The 24,370-nt window shown below is 41.0% G+C and overlaps 1 non-coding gene across 1 annotated transcript; it reads right to left on the reverse strand.

Moving 5' to 3' along the window:
- Positions 1-23,802: 23,802 nt before the first annotated feature.
- Positions 23,803-23,864, reverse strand: LOC116560354. The gene has a single exon (XR_004272934.1). It is a non-coding gene; the product is annotated as a U7 small nuclear RNA (small nuclear RNA).
- Between the last annotated feature and the right edge of the window lie 506 nt (positions 23,865-24,370).

Genomic DNA, 24,370 nt, shown 5'->3' on the forward strand with positions numbered 1-24,370 from the left:
GTCTTTAAATCTTACTTCACCCACTCAGGCTTTTGATAGGCCCTGAGGTTGGCGAGGGGTATCAAGAATACACACAGAGATGGCTGGGCATGGTGGTTCGCACCTGTAATCCCAGCACTTTGGGAGGCTGAGGCAGGTGGATTTGGGAGTGCTGAAGCACTAGAGGTCAGGATTTTGAGACCAGCCTGGCAAACATGGCAAAACCCCCTCTTTACTAAAAATACAAAAATTAGCTAGGCATGGTGGTGTATGCCTGTAATCCCAGCTACTGGGGGCTGAGGCAGGAGGATCATTTGAATCTGGGGGGCGGAGGTTGCAGTGAGCCGAGATTGTGCCACTGCACTCCAGCCTGGTCAACAGGGCAAGGCTCCCTCTCAAAAAAAAAAAAAGAATAGAGTGAGGAAACTCAGGTGTTCTATGTCACTGTCCAAGGGAGGAATCATACATTTTGGTACCCAAAAAGAGAAAGTAGGTTACTCCTTTCAAAGCATATATAAATCCTTACTCCATCATTTTACGGATAAATGCTTTATTTACCTTTGTCAATGAGCAGATAAGCAAGTGCTCTTCTGCAAGACTATAAATAATCAGGAGCCAAAATGGTAAAATGCTGAAATCATCATCTGCAAATTAGCAATGGCTATTTTTATGTCAGGTTTTGATTTTAGGAGAAAGGAAAATTATATTCTAATCCACTTCCTAGGAACAGCTGTAATCAGCAGATGATGGAGATGACAAAACTCAAGTAATTAAACTTCTTTCTCATTTAAAAATCTATTCAACAGCAAAAACAAAAAAGACATCAGTGGATTTTTACTTTTGACTCCCAGAAAGTGTTCCATCTCTAAACAGACTATCATTAATTTGTATAATATATATGATTAGGCAAACAAACAAAAAAGGAAGGAAGGAAGAAATAAATATAATTACCTTTGAAGAGAATGTTTTGTAACTTACTTGTTTCTTTTATGGCCTCAATATATAGAAAGATATGTGACTATGGAATGTCAGTCTATCTCTTTTTTCTCTTACACCTTACTGTTAAGTCCTGCAGAATGCAAGATGGCATTGGAACACTATGTTCCATTGTGTTCTGAGTTCTTTTGCTGGTCCTTTGGCAAATAGGTAAATAAATTGCTGGAAAAAAGTCCTCATCAGTCATCTGTTCATTAAACAAATATTTATTGACCCAACTAAGAGCCAACAAGATTCTATTAGGTGAACAAAACAGACCAAAATCCCTGCCTTCCTGGAGTTTACATCCTAGTGGAGGAAGGACAGTAAAACAAGCAGACAGTTAAGTCATATGGCGAGGAGAATGGGAGAAGAATGGGGTGGGGGAGAGGGCACTGGGAAGGTCATAGCAGTTTTAAAGGGTGTGAACAGGTCTCCAAGACAGGATGACTTTGACATTTGAGCAAAGATCCAAAAGGTGTGAGAAAGGGAGGCACGGGAGTAACTGTAGACAGAGACTCCCAGACAGAGGGAGCAGGGTTGGCAGGGCTGAGGAACAGCAAGAAGGTCAGCGCAGCAGAGTAGAGCAGTCTAGGGGATGCTTTCGATGAGTCGAGCCAGGGAGGTGAGGGAAAGAAGAGGGCAGATTGGGGGGGGGGTACTGTGGGCTATTGTTAGGACTTCGACTCACTCTGAGACAGATGGGAAGTCACACAGAGGTGGAACTAAGGAGAAGCATAAAATGGCACATAAATTTTAAGTTATTGGATGGCCATGGTGTTGAGCGCAGACTATAGAGGATCAAGGGGAGAAACAGGAAGCTCTGCAGGAAGCTGCTGCAGTTATCCAAGCGAGAGAGGACTGGCTCAGACAAGGGGGTGCAGCATCCATGGTGAAAAGACCCCTGCAGATGATGTCCCACCCAGCCATCCATGGGATTAGGAGATGCCACGAGTGGAGTCATATTTTCTTGGAAAAGTTTTTCTTAAAAAATAGTCATTGTTGACTGGGTACGGTGGCTCACACTTGTAATCCCAGCACTTTGGAAGCCCGAGGGGATGAATCACCTAAGGTCAGGAGTTCAAGACCAGCCTGGCGAACATGGCGAAACCTCATCTTTACTTAAAAAAAAAAAAATGAGCTGGGTATGGCAGTGGGTGCCTGTAATCCCAGTTAGTCAGGAAACTGAAGCAGGAGAATTGCTTGAACCCTGGAGGTGGAGGTTGCAGTGAGCCAAGATCGTACCACTGCACTCCAGCCTGTGTGACAGAGTAAGACGCTGCCTGGAAAAAAAAGAAAAAAAAAAGTATAAATATATATATATATATATATATATATTAATTGTCTTTAATAAAATTATAGAATTTTTTTGAAAGTTAACATTTACAAATGGGAGACTGGTATTAAGGGGCTATTGCCAATGAAATTAGAACCTCGGCAATACCTCTATTTTTAAGGGCTGAGGTTTATTTGTGAAGTTTCTATTTAGGCAAGAATTAAATAAGAATTTTCATTTACTTATACACTTACTGTAGAAACTCTTTCTTACACATAATTGGCTCACTTCCCTCCTTTGTAAATGTTATATGGTGAGTAAAATTAAATTAACTCAATGTTTGATGATTGAAGTTTTGCATTACCTCAGAATCCTACTTCTCCCCAATAACTCATATTAAACAGATGTTTGGATAAGGATGTAAAAGATACATGAGACAGACCTGAATTTATACTGAATCACAAAATATGCTCTGGATATTTGATTATTTCTTTAAAATACCTTACATGCTTGGTTTCTTGTTATTGCACAGTTTTCTTCTAAGAGTAGATTACAAATGAACTCTAGTTAATGGAATCATAGAGGATCAAAATGTGGTTTTTTTCCCTGCGATCGCAGCATTTGAGGGCCATCAATTTGCCATCTCTACAGATCACAGATGATTACGACACATTCGAAATAAACATTGAAATGTATCATCTTGTTTCTGAAATAAACATACTGTATTACTGAGCTCAATCACATTGTTCAAAATATAGATCAAAATACCCCCTTTCACGGTCAGCCTGTACTTCTATCGCCTCCCTGCTGTTCTCACGCCAGCAGCATTTTTCTGGCCTGACAGGACCGTTAACCAGATTTTCCAGCCAAGAATTATTTATATCCTCCTGCGCGCTTCAGTGAAACTAATTTGAGTTGTCCTTCTTTTTCACTGGCTGCTCCATAAATCTTGCTGGTAGTTTAAACAGAAATATCATTGAGTCAGGCTGGATTGTGGTAAAAATTACCATTGTTAAGTCCAGAGCTTGAGTGGTAAAAGAAAAAAGTAACTGGAAAATATGAGGCAAGAACTTTTTGATAAACATGAGGCACACAGAAAATATTCAAAACTTCACAACATATGCATAAGAAAAAAATCCCAAAGGCATGATGCAAACATAGGGTATTAGTTTTCTAGGCTGCCATAACAAACTACCGCAGACTGGGTGGTTTAAACCGGTGGTCCTCAGCCTTTTAGGCATCAGGGACCGGTTTCCTGGAAGACAGTTTTTCCACAGCCCAGGGGTGGGGGACGGTTTGTGGGTGATTCAAACGCATTACATTTTTATTGTGCACTTTATTTACATTTTTATATTGTAATATGTAAGGAAATAACTATACAACTCACCGCAATGTAGAATCAGTGGGAGCCCTGAGCTTGTTTTCCTGCAACTAGATGGTCCCATCTGGGGGTGATGGGAGACAGTAACAGATCATCAGGCATTAGATTCTCATAAGGAGCGTGCAACCCCAATCCCTCACATGCGTGGTTGACAACAGGGTTTGTTCTCCTATGAGAATCTAATGCCGCCACTCATCTGACATGGGGCGGAGGTTGGGCAGTAATGCAAGCAATCGGGAGTGGCTGTACCTACAGTTGACACTCTCCTACCACCAGCCTCCTGCTGTGTGGCCCAGTTCCCCACAGGCCACTATCAGTCCACAACCTGGGGGCTGTAGACCCTGGCTTAAACAATAGTAGTTCATTTTCTCACAGTCCTGGAGGCTAGACATCTGAGACCAAGCAACAGGGTTGGTTTCTCCCGAGGCCTCTCTGCTTGACTTGTAGATGGTCATCTTCATGTCCACTTTGCGTGTCTTTCCCCCACCATGTGTGTCTGCATCTACATTTCTCCGTTTCCTTGGCTGGCTTCTCCCTGCGTCTCTTCACATGGAGCACTCTGTGTATGCACATCTGTCTCTAAATTTCCCCTTTTATAAGGACTCCAATCATAGTGAATTAGAGCCCACCGTAACGACCTCATTTTGACTCTTTAAAGCCCCTATCTCTAAATACAGTCACATTCCGAGATACTGGGAGTCAGGACTTCATCATATGAATTGAGGGCAATACAGCTCAGCTCATAAAACACACATGTCTTCCCAAAGACTTCCCTGACATCAATACTTGTTAACTGTTTGATGAGCTATGATTTTTTATAGTTTGAACACCAAAAATATGCTAAGCCCAGAATATGGCATTTGGCATACTTACTGTATATGTGGACAGTGACCACAAAGCGTGTGTGGCCCACCAAACCCGTGGTCGAAGGAAAGTGGCTGGAGGCGCTGGAATCCAGTATGCTTTCTGTTCAGCTCTGCCTTCAAGGAGTAGTCATTAGTCAGCCTCGGTATGTGTTTTAGGGAGAATGTTTCTTTACCAAGTGCCCCAACATTTTGCATAATTCAAGAAGCCAGGTAGAAAGAATTGCTTTGTGTTTCCTGAAAGACACTTAAAACAGAAAGAGACATCCCTCTGAGCTTTATTTTTCCAACTAACACTTCAGCTTCCATCTTGGGCCATAGATAGGGAGTCCAGATTCGAATCAGGGCTAACACCACACAGGTATTCATGGTGGCCATCGCTAGCTATTTATGACTCTCATGAGCCTGGACCTGACTTCATAATCTTTCTCAACACAGCCACTACCAATTGATTGGGGTTGACACATGACGTCAAATTTATTTAGCATCTTTGGCCCAAACAAAGTAGGCTGCCAGAAGCCTCTTTCCATAAGCTGTCCCTTCAGCCAAGAATTACCAAACCAATTCAGTCTTCATTCTTGACTGGCTAAGCTGGAATTGGTCTCTGTGTTAATGAAAACCATTCTAAAAATACTGGTCGAGGCAGGGGTGAATCTGGTTTTTGTGGAGCCTGAAGCATAAAATTTGGAGGAGGAAACTCTCTTTTAATGAAAAAAGTGAAAAATTATAAATTCGAATTTCTAGAGCCTCTCCTGGGGCCTTGGAAGAGTTCCATGCAAGTGACAGGCCTAAAGCTTAAGTTTCATTAGCTTCAAACCTACTGTATCTGCCCCTGCCACACACACACGCGCACGCACACACACGCGCACACACACACACACGCACGCACGCACACACACACGCGCACGCACACACACGCAGCACACGCACACACACGCACGCACACACACACAAAACCTGCCTCAAAACCAAAACTCTTCCGTAAAGAGGATTCTTCCTTCGCCCCCACCCCTATTCACACGCACCCACCTCCTTCAGCCCCTGTGTGTCTGTATCTTGCTCTCAGTGGTTTCTATTACTGTAGCCTTTCTTTTTCCCCCAGTCAGTTTTGATTCATAGGTAGCCACAGGGTGGGCAAGTTAGGAGAGTCAAGACTAGGGCTGGGCTTGAAAAACACCCAAGGCCCAAAGGGTATTGTCATCCTATTTAGAAAGGGACATGTATTTGGTGAGCTCTGCTTCTGAGGTTAAACAGAGGTCATATTTTTAGTGAATTAGAGACAAGTCTCCAGGATTTAGCATATAAAGACAAGCCAACCCTCTCATATACAATTGAAGTTGAGCGTGGAGGTTTCTGGAAATGTGGTATGTAATTTACATAAAGAACCCAAAGGCTTCTTAGGAAAGGGAATCAATATTGCTGTGCACTTCCACAGGATATTCAACGTTATGGAAGCAGATGTGAAAGACTGAATAGGCTTTGTCCAAGTCTGAGTGTCAAAAAAAGGCCATGAGACTCTTGAGGGAAAAGAGGCTTTAAGAGTTGAAGGAGGGCCGGGCGCGGTGGCTCACGCCTGTAATCCCAGCACTTTGGGAGGCCGAGGCGGGTGGATCACGAGGTCAAGAGATCGAGACCATCCTGGTCAACATAGTGAAACCCCGTCTCTACTAAAAATACAAAAAAAAATCAGCTGGGCATGGTGGCGCATGCCTGTAATCCCAGCTACTCAGGAGGCTGAGGCAGGAGAATTGCCTGAACCCAGGAGGCGGAGGTTGCGGTGAGCCGAGATCGCGCCATTGCGCTCCAGCCTGGGCAACAAGAGCGAAACTTCGTCTCAAAAAAAAAAAAAAAAAAAAAAAAAGTTGAAGGAGATTGAAACAGGCTGTGGGTCCCCGCTCTAAGATGGTCAGATGGGACCCTGGTTCTGGACCCACCTAGACTTCAAAGAGATCACACTGGTACCCTAGCACCCTTCTGATGTAGCTATGAACAAGCGGGCAGGCCAGGAGACCACTGTTATTACAGAGCTGGAATTTTGGGGACACAAACCTTCTTTAGAACACAATGTTCATAGCTGAGCATAAAACTGAGAGAGAGACACATATTTTTACACATTTGCCTTCCCCTTCCCCCAGCCTCTCTCTTCACAGATACCATTTTTTTTTCCATAGCATTTCCTGAAGCATCCAGGAGCCTTGAATCCAGTTCTTCCCACAAGGGGCAGTGGTAGTGTTTTTGGTGGCAGCAGCATGCCTGGGATTCTGTTGCATCCCCAGCATCTGAAGCTTTTTAGTATAGTGGGAAAGGCATGGATGTGGAAATAAAGGAAACCTAGATTTGAACCCTGGCTCCATCATGTACCAATTGTAAGACTGTAAGCAATTTAACTTATCTCTGTGAACCTCAGTTTCTTAATCTGTAAGCTGAAGTCAATGTGGGCAGCAACCAAGTAGATTTGTCTAACATGCATAGCACAATCCCCAGCACAGCATGTGCTCAGAAAATATTGGTTCCGTCACTTTGCACTACCAAAGGCTTCCCTGGCAGTGTTTGACCAAGAGCAAGCTTTGATTTGGAGTACGGTCAGATTTAGAGTGTAGTCGGAACAAGTCCTTTTACTATCACCACCACCTGTACGTCACTGTTGTAACCCACCAGGAGCCATGGTCGCTCCACTTTAAGGAGCTGTGGGGGACAAAAAGGCCATGGTCATCACAAATGGGGCTTAGGTTTGAACACTGAATAAACACCGGGAAATGAGATAAGAATACTAGGCATCACTCAGCTTGGACTGAATAATAAAAAACAAACCCCACAAAACACAGATATGCAATGTAAATAAAAAAACAAAATGGAATCAGTGGCTAGAACCTGAAGTAACTTGCTTTGGAGCAGACAGGAAAGCAGACAAGAAACTGGCTTCCAGAAACTTTCCTGGCAATCCCTGCCTTAGATCATTTACTTACTGTGAAATCTCTCCACCCTTAAGTATAGAGGTTGGGCCGCCTCACCCTACAATTAATCTGTGTTCACTTGTCATTCTGTTCCAGGTTTTAGCTCTCTAAGTTAATTGTCAATTCCACCAGGAAAGAAATAATAATTTGTTTCTTTGGCATGCTCCCTTTGTGTAGGAACACAAGAAATAAAAAGAAAAAAAGGAGCAAGGAGGAAGAAGGAATGGGACAAGAAGGAAGAAAGAAGCAAAAAGAGAACAGAAAGGAAAATGTGCTTCACAAGGAAGGCTGAACTTTACAGTGAAGTATCCTGCAGTGAAATATCTCCATGCTAGGAACCTGGCCAGCTGCAAACCGCTCTCGGCTGTTCTGTTGAACTTCATGCATCCATTTTCCCATAACAGATACTTGCTGGAGGATTCAGCATAAGGAACCATCTGCCATGTTCGACCTCAATCATCATCAATAAGGCAATAAACCCTTTTACAGCTTGTATTGGTCATTAGTGACTAATTAAATGTGGGAAACAAATGCAATATTTTCCAGGACAGCTGTTATACAAAGGGACAAGGGAGCAGAAATAATTGCACAACTGCTTTTATAAAGAGCTTTGTCTTTGAATCTAAATCCAGGTATTTTCCTATGATGGCAATACCTAAAACAAGAAATAAGTAACACTACAGAAGACCTTGAGAATGAGCAGTACTCAAGTCCCCTTAGACCCTGCACCACTACGATAGAAGGGATCCTTTCACCTGCCCAAACATGCCGCCTTCTAGAAGCAACCCCTCCTACTTCTTCAATTCCCTCAGCACACAACTCATGAGGCTCTTATTAAACACTGCATTGGATTATAATCCTCTGTGTCTGTGTCTTTTTATTTCTACCATTTGTAGATTCTTTAAGGCAAGGACTTTTCCACATTTAACTCTGAACTTTATGTAAGACCAAACCTAGTGCTTTTTACTGAATGTACAATCAAGAAATATTTGTTGCATAAATTAATAAAATTTGTATTGTTTTTTAGTCTGAAATTTTTTCTGTTATCTATTTTTTTCATTTGGACTTGAGCCCCCACATCCAATAACTCCATGTAAACTTTGTTAACCAAGCACCAGATGGCATGGCCTAACAGTAAAAACACTGGGTAGAAGTCAGGAAACACAAAGTATAACTATGGTACTTTTTCTTTCCTTTTTTTTTTTTTTGAAATGGAGTCTCACTCTGTCACCCCGGTTGGAGTGCAGTGGCTCGATCTCAGCTCACGGCAAACTCCGCCTCCCAGGTTCAAGCAATTCTCTCCCTCAGCCTCCCTAGCAGCTGGGATTCAGGCATGTACTACCATGCCCAGCTAATTTTTGCATTTTTAGTAGAGGCAGGGTTTTACCATATTGGCCAGGCTGGTCTGGAACTTCTGACCTCATGATCCACCCACCTCGGCTTCCCAAAGCGCTGGGATTACAGGTATGAGCCACCACACCCGGCCTATGGTACTTTTTCTAAATGTAAAAGTGAACTTTGGTAAGTCACATAACTTTTCTACACCTTGGTCATCTATAAAATGAGAAAAAATAATATCTGCCCTCCAAAAAAACAAGAAAGGGAAAGGGAGGAGACATTTACTGGGTGCTTATTATATGCCAGACACCGGGTTAGGTGTACACCTATGAATCATCTCATATGACTCTCATAATAATTTTGTGTTTGTTTTCCAGCTATACAGATGAGGAAACTGACACTCAAGTAAAGTAACTGGCAGAAAGTTATTCAACTAATAATTAACAATGTGAATTATTACCTAGAGAAACCAACTTCTTATTCAACACGTAGAGCCTCTGAGCTGGCCCTATTATAATAGCCAAGGATACAAGATAAACGACGGAACTCTTACTGTCAAGAAAAGGGAACATATAAACAATGTGTAATTACATGCGAGTATGCATTTAAGATTCCTTCCAACTGAATCTGCTGCTCTTAATGAGACTGTGAAAGATCAAGTACGTAAAAGCATGTCACTGAGTCAAAAGGTACATTGTAAGTACCTGTGCCTAGCTAATACTGTAGAAACTCCACAAGGAAATAAAGATACTTTAAGTAAATAACTCTTGGTCACTGTCCTCAGTGACCAAGAGTAAGAAGCTTACAATCTTACTGAAAATATCAGTGCTTGAAGTGGTGAACTTCATCTAGAAAACTCACACATATGAAATAATACAGTCTATTAAAATAATGGGCAAAATTGATATTAAAAATTTTGCTTTTGAGACTGCTTGACAACTGTAACAATGAAGACCAGTGTCTTTGCCATACAATGAATACAGCATTATCACACATCGGGGGCTAAGGTTCTCTGAATATTATGTTATCTACTTATAATTAATCTCCAGGTTCCATTGGGTTTATAGTAGGAAATATTCTCCCACCCATATTCTGGGCTTTGGCCATATATTCCTCTATAATTCAAGGCACTTTCTGATTCAACAATATTTTAACATTTTCATAATCGCTCTCTCACTTGAAGCAGTTTTATAAAATCTTCCCTTCTTCCCATGAACCCAAGAACTGGGAATAGAACACACGAAATTAAAATAACAAAATACATAAAGGAAATTTCAAAAGGAAGTCAAGCCAAAAATATGGCATCATTAACTAGAACCTACAGAGCAAACGAGTTGTAAAAAGATGTTTTATATTGTCTTTCCTTTCGTACATCGCTTTTGTATTGCTATGGATGCTTTACAAACAGAATTTTCTTGAATCTCTAGTGTTATTGTTGAAGTGGTATATAAAGCATCTACACATAACCCATGAGCTTAAATTCAGTGACTGATACTTACATATTTATTATGTTAAAAATATGTGCAGTTTCAGAATGCTTCTCTCTCTGATGTATCATGAGAATTAAATTTTTGTCCCTCTATATAAAATAAGAACTGATTCCTTCTTTGTTCTGTAAGCATTTGGAAGAGAAAACCTCAAAAAATAATACGTGGAAACACACCCACCACCACCATCTTCTAAAAAATAAATTGAAACATGTACACCTCTCTCTTCTGAACAGACAGAATTCCACTTATTAGTACAGTGAGTTCATATTTAATATTTCACAGTTGTCCTGTAAAACAAATATGCCCTCAAGGAGTACCTTGAAGCTTCTTCAGATATTAATGAAACTTTAAGAAGAGAGGAGTTTACTACAAGCTCAATACTCTGTACTTTGGTGATTGTTTAGGAAAGCTAATGGCTTACAAAAGGAATCATGAAAGAACGGGGCTAGAATTTTAAGGAACTAAGTTAAGAAAGGTCCCAAGTCAGAGGACGTGAGGGTCTAAGGCTCTCCATCTCTCCCCAGGAGAGCCCTTTGCATGTGGGCCTCAGAAGCTACCAAGCGGAGTTAGGTGTTGTCCCTCTTTGCTCTTAGCCATCTTGCTCTAAATTTTGTATGGATAAATCGCATGGGAGAAAAAGCCTGGGACCCAGATTCTCTTTACTGAAATTCACAGGGATTACCCAAGTGATGCCTGAACAGATTATGCTAAAAGACAAATTATACAATGCAGATCTTTTTAAAAAATCTATCAAAAGGCTGAGTACAGTGGCTCACACCTGCAATACCAGCACTTTAGGAGGCAGGTGGATCCCTTGAGGCCAAGTTTCAGACCAGCCTGGCCAACATGGTGAAACTAGCTCTACTGAAAATACAAAAATTAGCCAGGCATGGTGGCAGGCACCTGTAATTTCAGCTACTGGGGAGGCTGAGGCGGGAGAGTCACTTGAACCTGGGAGGCGGAGGTTGCAGTGAGCCAAGATCACGCCCTTGCACTCCAGCCTGGGCGACAAGCAAGACTCTGTCTCAAAAAAAAAAAAAAAAAAAAAAAAAGCTATTGCAAGTTTCAAAAAGTAAAATTTTAATCCATTTATATTTTAAAGATAAAATTAACCAGCTAGCTACTACAGTTCCGAGTCACAAATCCAAGTGGTTGTACTTTCAGTTAATATAATGAAATAGTCCCTGATTTGTATTTAAAGAACAGCAAAGTCCTTTTTGTTAAGCAGAATTTACCTTTTCTTCTCTTCCAGCAGGTATTTTTTAAGCGTAAATTTACTAATTTGACAGCAAAAGGTTTTCTTGTGTTCCTTGTAAAGAGTACTTTATTTTTTAAATCAACAGCTCTCATCCTACCTCTGTCCCACACCAAGTCATAACATATGAACCTGGCAAAGTCATAAAACATGAAGAGGTCACATGGTGAAAGGTCTCCCTGCCCTGGATATTCAGTCACCCTCTTTACTGACAGCCTTCCCCAGAGTAATCACTTTTTCCAGTTTCTTTGTATCATTCTCAAGATACTTACAAGACATAAATGTATGTATCACTTTTTAAAAGGCAAATGGAAACATCACAGTAATATTAATAAGAGTTTCAGGCAAAAATCATCAATGGATGCTCAAATTAGTGGACAAGAAAGTACAATGAGTAACAAGATATTTGCATAGTCTCAAATTAGCTCCCCACAAGACACTTGTTATGTACAGAACTGTGTCCTTCCAAAATTCATACAGTAAAGCTCTAACCCCTCCAGTGTGATGCTATTTGGAGATAGGGCCTTTGGGAAGTAATTAAGTTCAAATGAGGTTATAAAGGTGAGGCTCTTAGGATGGGGTAAATGTCCTGATAAGAAGAGACAGCAGAGAGCTTGCTTTCCTTCTCTCTCTACCGTGTGAGGACAGAGCAAGAAGGTTGCTGTCTGCAAGCCAGGAAGAGAACCCTTACCAGAAATCAAACCCTTCTGGACCCTAATGGATCTTGATGTTGAACTTCCAGCCTCCAGAACTATGAGAAAACAGATTTTTGTTGTTTAAGCCACCTAGTTTATGGTATTTTGACATGGCAGTCCATGCTGGCTAATTACGAAAGAAAAATAAAATAACCTGACCATAGAGACCCTGGCAGATACCACCTTAACCAAGTGATCAAGTCAACAACTCCAACATCAACATCATGAGCCTCCTGATGCGTACTGTGAAGAGCTAACATTCCTGTGGTATTCTTGCCAAAAAAAAAAAAAAAAAAAATTAAAATCTGTATCTAATCATGAGGAAACCTTAGACAGTCCCATTTTACAAAATATCTGATGAATAGTCTTCAAACGTGTCAAGATCTGAAAGGAGAAGAAAGATGATGAGCTGGAGGAACGGTCCCTGATTAAAGTACACTGAAGGGCATTAGTGGAGCAATTGAAAAAAAAAATTGAAAAAAAATCTAAAAAGGTCTGTGGATTAGTTATGATTTCATTAATGTAATTTCCTAGTTATGTAGCTTTTTATAAGTATAGTTATTTCAAAAAGAAAAGTAAATTTTAAAAATTAAAAACACAAGTGGTTGTGTTCTGTGTATGCTATTTTCCATCTTTCATTTCTCATCTAGACTATGTCATAAGCATCATCCCGTATCAGTACAGATACTGCATTTTTAATGGATGTGAAATGTTCCACTGTGTGGATTATAATATCTTTAACCACTTCCCTATTAATGAATACTTTGAGCTATTTCCAGCTTTTGCTATTACAGTGTTGCAGTTCACATTCTTTTCAATAAGATGTTTGGTGCACATGGTAAAGCCACTCTAAATGCACAATAAACCAGTGTCTCCCTTCCTCTACGAGAGAGGCTCCCCAACCTTTTTGGCACCAGGGACCAGTTTTGTGGAAGACAATTTTTCCGCAGGTGGCTTCGAGATGACACGCTTCCACCCAGGCATTAGATTCTCATAAGGAGCTCACAACCTAGATCCCTTACAATAGGGGTCATGTGACTATGAGAATCTAATACCGCAGCTGATCTGATGGGAGGCGGAGCTCAGGAGGTAATGCTTGCTGGCCAACTGCTCACCGCCTACTGTGCAGCCTGGTTCCTAACAGCCACGGACCAGTACCCGTCCACGGCCTGGGGTTTGGGGACCCCTGCTGTAAGACTTAGAATTTATGCCAAGCAAGTGTTCAGGACAGAATAATACATGTGGCCAAGTTCTTTAATAAATCCAGATTTGAGAAAAATAATACATGACTTATTTTTTGATATTATAAATTCTCAATGTTGTGGTTAAAATGAACCAATTTTTAAGACTGTCTTATACATTGAAAATATGTTCCTTGGCTTTTTACTTCTCTTCTAAATTATTTAATTTAGGGGAAGAAAAAGCAAAATTATCACAAATGTTATCAGTTCAAGCATTTTAATCAAAATAGATGAAATTAATCCTATTTTTTTTTTTTTTGAGATGAAGTCTTGCTCTGTCACCAAGCTGGAGTGCAGTGTCACAATCTCAGATCACTGTAACCTCCACCTCTCTGGTTCAAACAATTCCCCTGCCTCAGCCTCCAAGTAGCTGGGATTACAGGCATGCACCACGATACACGGCCTTAATCCGAAATTTAAAATTCTAATGCACCTGTCTTCTCTGGTAATTAAGACTCTAATCAAATATTTAGTGTGCAAATAGCTGTTTTAAAGATCTGAATTCTAAAGCATGTGCAAGAGTTTAAGATAAATTTAATAGGCCAGGCACAGTGGCTCACACCTGTAATTCCAGTACTTTCAGAAGCAGAGGCAGGTGGATTACCTGAGGTCAGGAGTTCGAGACCAACCTGGCCAACATGGTGAAACCCCATCTCTACTATAAATACAAAAATCAGCCTGGCATGGTGGCATGCACCTGTAGTCCCAGTTACCTGGGAGGCTGGGGCAAGAGAATTGCTTGAACCTGGGAGGCAGAGGCTGCAGTGAGCCAAGATTGCACCACTACACTCCAATCTGGCAGAGTGAGAGTCTGTCTTAAAAAAAAAAAAAAAAAAAAAAAAAAAAAAAAGGTAATAGGTAAAAATATGTAAACAAACCCTAAATGTTGCAATAAAATGCTAAAATGCACTTATCTGCAAGAAATATTGTATCAAAAACCAGAAAGCTCTGAATACGTTATCCCTCCTTTCTCCTCTCTGTACTGTAAACATAATCTTGCTTACTCTCCATCTGCCACCTTAACTTACCTCAGCAAGTGGTCAAACAAGGCATTCTAGTCCCAAGGCCATGCTTAAGGAAAGAGGAGAGATACTTTGAACTTGTTCTTTCCCTTTTAAAATCTCCCATATGTTTTTTGTCACTGAAACAGAATCAAGCACTATGCCGGGTATTTCACAAAGCCAATGAACAGTTCCCATCCACCTTTTAGCTTATGACAACAAACCAAGAGCAAATATAATACAGCAAACCAATAAACATGTGGGTTTTCCTCTGAAGGTCAAGTAAATAGAGCACTGAATGAGGTGAAGGACTGCTATTAGGGGTCCTTTATTTTTTCAGGAAGGTCTTCATGGGAATTTCAAGATATTAGGAGTCATTTGAAGAAAAAGGAAGCTATATTAAAGTCCTCTGGTGGTTGTAACAAATTATTACAATTAATGATAATTTGGTGGTTGGAAAACAAAGGGAATTTATTCTCTTGAGACCAGAAGTTCATCAAAATCAGTATCACTAGACCCAAATCTCCCTTATGACATCCCCGTGGCTCTAGGGCAGAATCTGTCCCTGCCTCTTCTCACATCTGGTAGCGGCCAGCATTCCTTGGTTTGTGGCTGCAAGCCAGTATCTGCCTCCATGTTCACACTGCCTTCTCTTCTGTTCGTGTCAAATCTTCTTTTGTCTCTCTTATCTTATAAGGACACTTGTGACTGGATTTGGGGCCCATCTGCGTCATCTGGAATAATCTCCCTATGTCAAAAATCTCTTACTAAATCACATCCGCAATGACCTTTCTTCCATTTGTGGTAACAAAGACAGGTCCCAGAGATTAGGATCTGATATCTTTGGGGACTACTATTCGACTTACTCCAGCGTTCCTTCCCTTTTGTGGGGAGCTGTGTTCTAGGAAGCTTGCAATCAAAGTAAGGGAAGTCAGCCGGCGCAGTGGCTCATGCCTGTAATCCCACCGCTTTGGGAGGCTGAGGCAGGCGGATCACCTGAGGTCAGGAGTTCGAGACTAGCCTGGCCAGCATGGTGAAACCCCATCTCTACTAAAAATACAAAAATTAGCTGGGCATGGTGGCAGGCACCTATAATCCCAGCTACTCAGGAGGCTGAGGTGGGAGAATCAATCAAACCTGGGAAGCAGAGGCTGCAGTGAGCCAAGATCATGCCACTGCACTCCAGCCTGAGCATCAGAGCAGGGCTCCATCTCAAAAACAAATGAACAAAAAAACTAAGTAAGGGAAGTAGAGGTTCTCACCAACACAGGAACAAAGAGTTTGTGTTTGTGTTGCTCCTGTTGTTTATCAGGGTACCTAGCTGAAGCCTTGAAGGAGAAAATACTGCTTTAGATAAAATTTAATTGGCAGGCAGAAAAGGTGTGGTCACCAAGGGGAACCCAGGGATCACAGATCTCAGACTCATCAAGACCATGGGCTGAGAACCAACAGTACCTTCAGCTACTTATTATGGCTTTCCTAGGGTCTACCCTGACACCAGACCGTCTTAGCCTCCCACCAGCACCCCCAGGACTCACACATACTCCAGAGACAGCCACAGCAACACCCCCACCCTCGCCCACCCCCCGTGCTCCCTACTGCATGGCATTCTCCTTTCACAACTCTGTTTGCACTCCATTTCATTCTACTCTTTCCACCAGATGGTCTGCTTATTCTTATCATAGCTAAAAAAGAATTCAGTCAGATTAAAATAAATCCTCTATAGTCATCACCTAAGTGTTAATTTAAGCCCAATGCTTGTCTCAAAACCAATTTTTCTATTTATGGTCTAAGTACAATGTCTTGGGGGTGAGAGAGGGGTGACAGGATGACAAACTGCATGTTTTCTTTATACCCTTTGAATGAAACTAAGAGACTAAGCAATTTGGTGGTGAGGGACTAATGATTTTAGGTTCTTTTTCTATAACTGAGGTGCTAGATAATATCCTCCACATGACAACCTGAGAACAGCCACCAGTTCTGGTTATAAGGGACTGACTGCTCTCTAGGAAACACAAGGGGCCTGTTCCAGGCGATGCTTCAGAGAGAACTTGTGTGTGACTTTGGCCTCTTGCCTACAAAGCACTCCGGCATGGTGCACAATCCCTGGGTTCCGCGTCAGATCACCTAGGTTCAAACCCTGCTCCGACACTCACCACTCTTGTGATTGGCTTCACATGGATTGCTTTGAGGGTTAAATGAGATACGCATGTTTTATGTGTCAATTTGGCAAGGCTACAGTCTCCAGATATTCAATCAAACATCAATTACATTGCTGCTGTGAAAATATTTTGTAGGTGTGCTTAAAGTACATAAACCTGACTATAAGTAAGGGAGATTATCCTCAATAATCTGGATGGGTTTGATTGAATCGGTGAAAGGCCATAAAAACTAAATTGCAGTTTCCCAGAGGAAGAAGAAATTCTTCTGTCTATGGATAGCAGCCTCAGCTCATGTCCCAGGCTTCCAGCCTGCCCTTCCTAACAGCCTCACCTACAGGGCCTTCACAGTCACATAAGCCAATTCCTCTCATTAAATGTCTAATATATGAGTCCTGCTGGTCTTGTGTCTCTGGTTGAACCTTGACTGATGCAAGACATAAAATGTGCAGAACAGACACTGACACAGAGTGCTCAGAAGGTGTTTGCTCCTATTTTTGATGGTGATAGCGGTGGTGGCGGTAATAGTGACGGTGGGATTATATAACATGAACTGGAATTTTCCTATTGTGTCCAGAATTCTGTCCCACTGACCCCAATAAGTACATTCGTTTTTGTCAGATCATGTGACTCAATGTTTCATTCAAACAAAAATACAGCCACTAAAAATTCTCCACTTAACAGACAAAACGACTCTCATTCCAACCCACGTCGTATGATTTCCACATCCCAATAATTAAAACCTGTCCCAATAGAAATATGTGCTTTAGACAATCATTAACTTGGAGAAATTTCCCATCCCTTGAGTATTAGAACAAATTCTACATTAACGTTTAAGTGCTTTTTAAAAGCCAAAGAATTATATTATTTCCTTCCACTTGCTCTCCTTATATTTTCAAAATTCTTTCAAATATATTAATATTCGCCTCTTCTTTCTTCCTCTGCTATTTTTCACTTAACGTGGCAGAAGTACTTCAACTCCACGAAGCTATCTGCATACAGCTCCAATTCCCTGCTAACGGATTTATTCTATCTGTAACTGACACATGTTTGTGGCAGGAGCCACACAAGCGACTCTTAGACCTGATGACATCACATTTTCCACTTACCTAAATGTCCTGTGCAAATTTGAAATACAAGGTCGTTTTCACTTTTTTTTCTAATACTTCATGACTACATTATCTTCCATAAGTATGCTTTACTGGTTCATGTGAAAGACACTTACCAAGCACCTGCTATGGGCAAAAGGAATGTGTCACCTCTCCTATTCTCATTGTGTTTTCAACATATATGAGAGATAAACACAAATAACTCTATTAGTTAGAATATGTCGATAACTGTCATGAGTGTGGTTCAGGCAGTGTGACAGTGATTCTGAGAAGTGAAATGTCACAACGGGTTGATTGGGTGATTACATGGAGAACAGCCTAATGACAGCTTGTGAGATAATTCTTAGAATCTCTAGGATTTCAACATGCTGACAAGGAAGTAAGAACCATTTCAGAGAATGAAAATAGCACATAAGCACTAAAAAGTACTCCCTTTATACATGAGGAAAGTAAAAGCCAGACAAGAATTAGCCCAGCGGTGTGCAGCTAGTCAGTTACCAAGAGAACCTCTGGCTGGTGGACCCCTAGCTGAGGCCTGAAACCCCAAGGAAGCTGATACAGACCTTCTATCGGCAGCTTCTCCACTCCTCCTAGTTATAGAATGAGACCTGAACTGCTGGGCTTTCCATGAAGAGGCCATCAAAATGAATGTCTCATGCTTTATTCCTTTTAACTGAACCACTCTCAGAAGCCTAAGACCCTATCATTCATCCACTTATCTCCCTCCAGTCTGGATCCCATAGTCCTCCAGCCATTCTCCCATCTTCTCTACCATCTCCTTCATTGGGCCACTGGGGACTCCCAGCCTTCTTTTCCTAATTGAAACCTTTTCCTTCCTATAACCACAAGCAAAGGTTACTTTTTTCTTTATAACCCATGAACCTAGAGCCTGGTTGATGTCTTCCTAGCTCCCAGCACCATTTTCAAAGCTTTCTTTTGCCTCTCCTTCTTTAAAATATCCAGTGCATACCATTAGACCACAACTCACTCACATCTCCCTCCCTCTAGATGCTATCTACCAACCTCCTGATCACTCCTCCACTCACTGGTGACATTTTTTTCCAGTCCATTACCTTCATGTCCCCTCTGCCCTCTGTGCCCAGATTCCCGCTCACATGCAAATTCCTTTAATTACTTTCCACCCCCTCCCTCCTTCTGATTTCCCCGGAAAACCTTCAAACCTGATTAAATTTAAATCCTTATAACTGAATTTTGCTAAAGAAAACCATTTAATGACACTAAATCATTCCACCATCAATTCATGACTCAAAGTCACAAACGGATACCTGACACTTCCCCAGGGCGCTTGTTTTCCAGCTCTCATAGACAGCTATTTTATTCTTTCTCTTCCTCAAACATCCCTGAACTCATACCGGCCCCTGACCTGACCTCCCATTTTCCTGAGAAATTAGAAGCAATTTAAAAGGGGTTACCTTAACTTCTCGTCACCAAATCTATATATCTCTTTTCTTCTGTGCCTCTGCTTTCTACCTTCTTTCCTGCCATTACTAAGGTAGATGTGTATTTCTTCCCAAAAAGCTCACCTACTCCACTTGGGATCTCTGCATGTTCTCCACTGCTTTGCAATTATACCCTCTCTCTTTCATATCTCCCTATTTCTCCCATGCTTCTGAATCTGTTACATCAGATCCAGTTTCTCTATTTATAAAATTCACCCTCCCTTGACCCAAGATACTCTCTAGTTATTACCCAATTTCTTTCCTTCTCTTTATGGAAAACACCTCAAAAGAATAATTCTATCTCCTGTCTCCACTTTCTTACCTCCCACTCTTACCTCAGCCACTCAAGTCAAGCTTCCATGTTCTTGCTGAGGTCATCAGTGACCTCCATGTTGCCAATTCAGTGGACACAGCCTGTGCCTTCATCGTGCTGAACGTCTTGGCAACATTTAATGTTACTGACAACTCCTTAATTTTCTGAAACACTTTTCTCTCCCCAGGACAGTGTCACCCCACTGTCCTAATTTTCCTCTTAGCCTCACCAGTCTTTCACTCTTCAGCTCCTCTTTTTCTACCTACCTCTGAACTTTCGAACAGTCTTGTATTCTCTTCGTTTTCTCTGCTTACATTTGTTTCCCTGGTGACTTCACCTGAGTCTCTGGTTCCAGTCACTTCCACCAGCAGAGTACAGATCCCTGGCTAGGCCTCATAGTCCTTAAAGGGACAAGCAAGAAATTAGGCTGCACTCAACCAAGTGTACTCTCCACCAAAACTAGACAGGGTTCCCAAGGTCACATCCTGAGGCTCATTCACATACTCGCTGCTCCCTACGCAGTGGTCTTTTCCCAGGACAGGGCATCACACAGACTTATCCAGTGCCATCCTTTGTGTTTAACTTTCACAATCCCTGCTCTGAAGCTGGGAAATCCCTCCTTCCTGCTCCCCCAAGTCCGCTTCCTGTCACAGAGTGAGTGAACTCCTTTCAGAGCGCAGTCCCCCAGCCACTCTTGCGTACACAGACCTCCTGATTCTGCATCCAGGATTTCCTTACACTGTCAGACCCTTACTTATACATTAAGCTCCATTTGACACCACCCTGTATATACATTGTTTGCGTAAAATTCTTATGCTCTACAACCACCTTCCAAAAAACAATTGACCATTCTTTCCTATGTGGCTCCATAAAATACTAGCAGGGAATGCATTGTGGCACAGAGAAATTGATTTTTCCAAACAGGTAAAACAAAAACCTTGATTTAACAATAATAAGCACTTTACATTTGTGCATACAAACACATAAAAAATCATATTCCTCGGTTTTTTTTGCAATAATCCATTACTATGTCATATTTCAAAACAAAAGCTAGTTTCCAAAGGAAGGGAAAACAGATTAAGTAAAACAATGAAGAAAGGAGAATGTGTATAAGGTTTGGATCTGAAATCTTACATAGCTTTTCCAAAAGTACCGATTTGGCTGGCACTTTACTGTCTTTAATCTTGAACATGAAATTTAAACTTCTTTGGAGATAAAACTACATATCTATAAACAAAACAAGCAAAACAGTGATCTCTTCCTGATCAAACTCAGGATGAACTTCCCTTGCAATGCTTTTCAAATTTGAGTAATGTACCTTTTTCTCTTGCCATATTAAAACAGATTAGATTCTAAGCTCACAAGGAGTCAAGTGACAACTGAGCTAAAACAGGGTGGGAAGAAAGGTCTCATTTCATGTTCCTCAAAGCATGTTCCACTGGTAATTAGTGCATTGGATAGTAATAATGTTTATGACAAAACCTATACTATTTTTGTTTGGGTTATGAATGATTTATTTACACCCTTTAATGAAAACCAGACATTGTCTCATTACTGTCCCATCCAAAAAGTATGTCTTGCAATGCATTCTAGCAATATCTATTTTTCGTCCATTAGTATGCGTGTTAAAAATTAGAAGTGATACTGTTAGATGATCTGTCCAGGTCAATGTTTCTAGGACTATAAATTCATGGCTAGTAGGTACCAATTCATGTTATTAAATTTGGAGACTATATAAGAAAGAAGTACTAGAGCAGTCAGATTCCTGACTCTTACCATCATTAAATTATGGACATAGGAAGGGGCCACCAAACAGCTGTGTTCCATCTTTGAGTGCCTTAAGAGCTCAGGAGAGGTAGACATGTATTATTGAATACCATATCCACTTGCTATTTGATCTTTGTGTTCAAGGAATGTTCTTGAGCTAATAGTTCAATTGGATAGTGAACTATGATAAGGGCAGGAATGAGCTTGGGTGGCATAAATGTTTGGAGTCGGGTAGACCTATATTGTAATCACAACTTCTTAGGCCTTAGGTGATTTCAGACAAACTGAATAACCTCTTAGCTTCAATTTCTCCTTCTGAGAATCAGAGGGCTAATACATAACCTCAGTAAACCTGCAGTTTGGATTGAATGACGTAAATGTTGTACAGCGCCTGGTTTCTCTTTTTTTTTTTTTTTTTTTTTTTCTTGTTTAGCCTGGAGCTCCTTCCTGCCAGTCCTATGGGTTGGTACCTGGGCACAGTGAGCAGAATAGAGGTCAGACAGGTTTGGCCTTTTGACCTCTGGCAGGTTGGAACAGCTGGGACCAGGGAACAGCAGGCACAAAAGTCCAAATGCTGCCACTTCAGGTGTGGCCAGTGCTCTGCAGGGTGCAGGAGGTGGATGGGGCACCATGGTTCTCTTTTGGTGAAGGGTTCAAAACATACTAGTGTTTCTTCTCAGGCAGCTGCTACGACCATTGGATGATTCTATCACCCACCACTCCACCCAGGCTAATGGGCACAATGCTGTGCAGTGGGGGGAGGGGTCTTCTCCACATACTGCATAGGTCTTGGTCCACTGTCACTGGCTGGGCCACCAACTGGCTGCAGTTCTACCTGCTGCCAGGCTTCAGACACCAAGCAGACTCTCCCCATGGGTATGGTGTCCGGCTTCCATTAAGAATTAGCTCCCCTCCCTTGAACAATTTTACATCAGGAATCAGTGGTAGATTCCATCATATCACAACTGCTCACTGGTTCTCTTAGGTGTTCAGTAGATTATTGGCCTATATGTTTCCTGTTTAGAGACAAAAAGATTTCTAGAGCTTTAGAGCTCAGTGATAAGCCAATCTCCATCTAATGACCCATTTCATGGATAGAACTTATGGCTCATAAATGGTTTTGAACTAAGATAATAAAAATATTAAAGCCTTTCTACAGCAAATTAATGCTGGTGGGCCCAGCTAGATTTTTCGAATTAGATGTAGATTTCTAACACTCACTGAGTTCACTAATGCATATGCTCCAGAACAAAGAGAGGGAAGATTTGTTATTATTATTATTAATACAGAATAGACAAGAGCAAGAGTATACACCACAATCATATTTCTGGGGCAGGGGGCTGAAGTTTGGCAAATTCATTAAAAGGTTAAAAATGCTCTATGCTTTACACTCAACAAACAATATATTCCAATGAAATAACCATGGTTGTGCATAAAATTTTACCTATAAAAGTGTTCAAAATGCAACATTTGTAATAATAATAAAGAACTGAAAACAGTGCTCCAAAATAGAGGATTGCTAATTAAATTATTTTCTATCCACACAACAGAGCTGTATGCAGCCATCAAAATGATGTTGTAGAATACTGTAGAATATTGTTGAACAGATGTTGTAGAAATATGTTAATAATTGGTTAAGTGAAAGAAAGCTATAAAATGGTATGAACAGCATTCTTCCATAAAGAGAAGGAAGGAAGGAAAGAAGGAAGGAAGGAAGGAAGGAAGGAAGGAAGGAAGGAAGGAAGGAAGGAGGGAGGGAGGGAGGGAGGGAGGGAGGGAGGGAGGGAAGGAAGGAAGGAAGGAGGGGATGGAATAAAGGGAGGGAGGGAGAGGGAGGGAGGGAAGAGAGGGAAGAAAAAAGCATCAATATTAATAGTTTGTTTACTCTGGACAGTAGAAATTTGGGTGTTTTTTTAAAATTTGCTTTTCTTTTTGTAATTATCTGTTTCTTACAATGTGTTGTAATTATGTATTCAATTACACATAAGTATGGTAGTTTTGAGCTATTTTTAAAGACAAAATAAATTCTCCAAATATCCCAATCAGTTAAAACATCATAAAGATAAAGAATAACAGGCTGGGTGAGGTTGCTCACGCCTGTAATCCCAGCAATTTGGAAGGCTGAGGTGGGAGGATCACTTGAGCTCAGGAGTTCAAGGCCAACCTAGGCAACACCGTGAGACCTCATCTCTACAAAAAAATTTAAAAATTAGCCAGGTGTGGTGGTGTGTGCCTGCAGTCCCAGCTACTCCTTAGGAGGCTGAAGCAAGAGGACTGGTTGAGTCAGGTAGTTAGAGGCCACAGCGAGCCATGTTCGCACCACTGCACTCTAACCTGGGTAACATGGTTGACAGAGTAAGACTCTGTCTCTAATTTAAAAAATTAAAAAAAAAAAAAAAAAAACAGAAGGGAAAAGATAAAAGATGAGAACTTGTAAAATATAGACTGCTCCCTGACAAATGTCTAGAGAAAATTTTTAAACATGTTTTGTGAAAAATTGGACATTAGTTAATAATAATTAGATAATAATATAATTTTTTTGCATGTGGGGTTTTCCAGTGAAAGCCAGAAAATCTAGCATATAAATTCTGAAAGAGCTGTAACATCATTATAATAATATTAATAACAAATATTATACTTTCAATAAAGTGATTTCAAACTAACTTCACGCCTTTATTGATGCGACTGTAAAGTTGATCAAAAACATGCAATAGCCACCGTGCACATAGCCTCCAACAAAGCATGTGGAGCTTCTCATAATATTCATTGGAGAAGATAGTGAAAATAAACCTAAGTGGGTTATAAATTTGCTGAACAATTGCAACACTCAGGAGATTCAAACACTTATGTATTTAACAACTGCTTATGTAGAATTTCCTACACGCGAGACACTGTTTCAGAAATATTAGAGGCTTCGGAAATATTAACTTAATTCTCACAACAGTTGTAGGCGATAGGAGATGACAAAACCCTATTACAACTTCCTCTCTACAGAGAGCAGTTTAGGTAACTTGACAAAGGTCAGAGGGCTGGTGAAGGGCAGAGCCAGGATTAAAGCCCAGGCAGCCTGTTTCCAGAGTGGGTGCTCTGGAAACCACCACGCTATTGTGAACA

This window comes from Sapajus apella, unplaced genomic scaffold, assembly GCF_009761245.1.
Source record: "Sapajus apella isolate SASKATOON/1434 unplaced genomic scaffold, GSC_monkey_1.0 scaffold25, whole genome shotgun sequence".
Taxonomy (NCBI): Eukaryota; Metazoa; Chordata; class Mammalia; order Primates; family Cebidae; genus Sapajus; species Sapajus apella.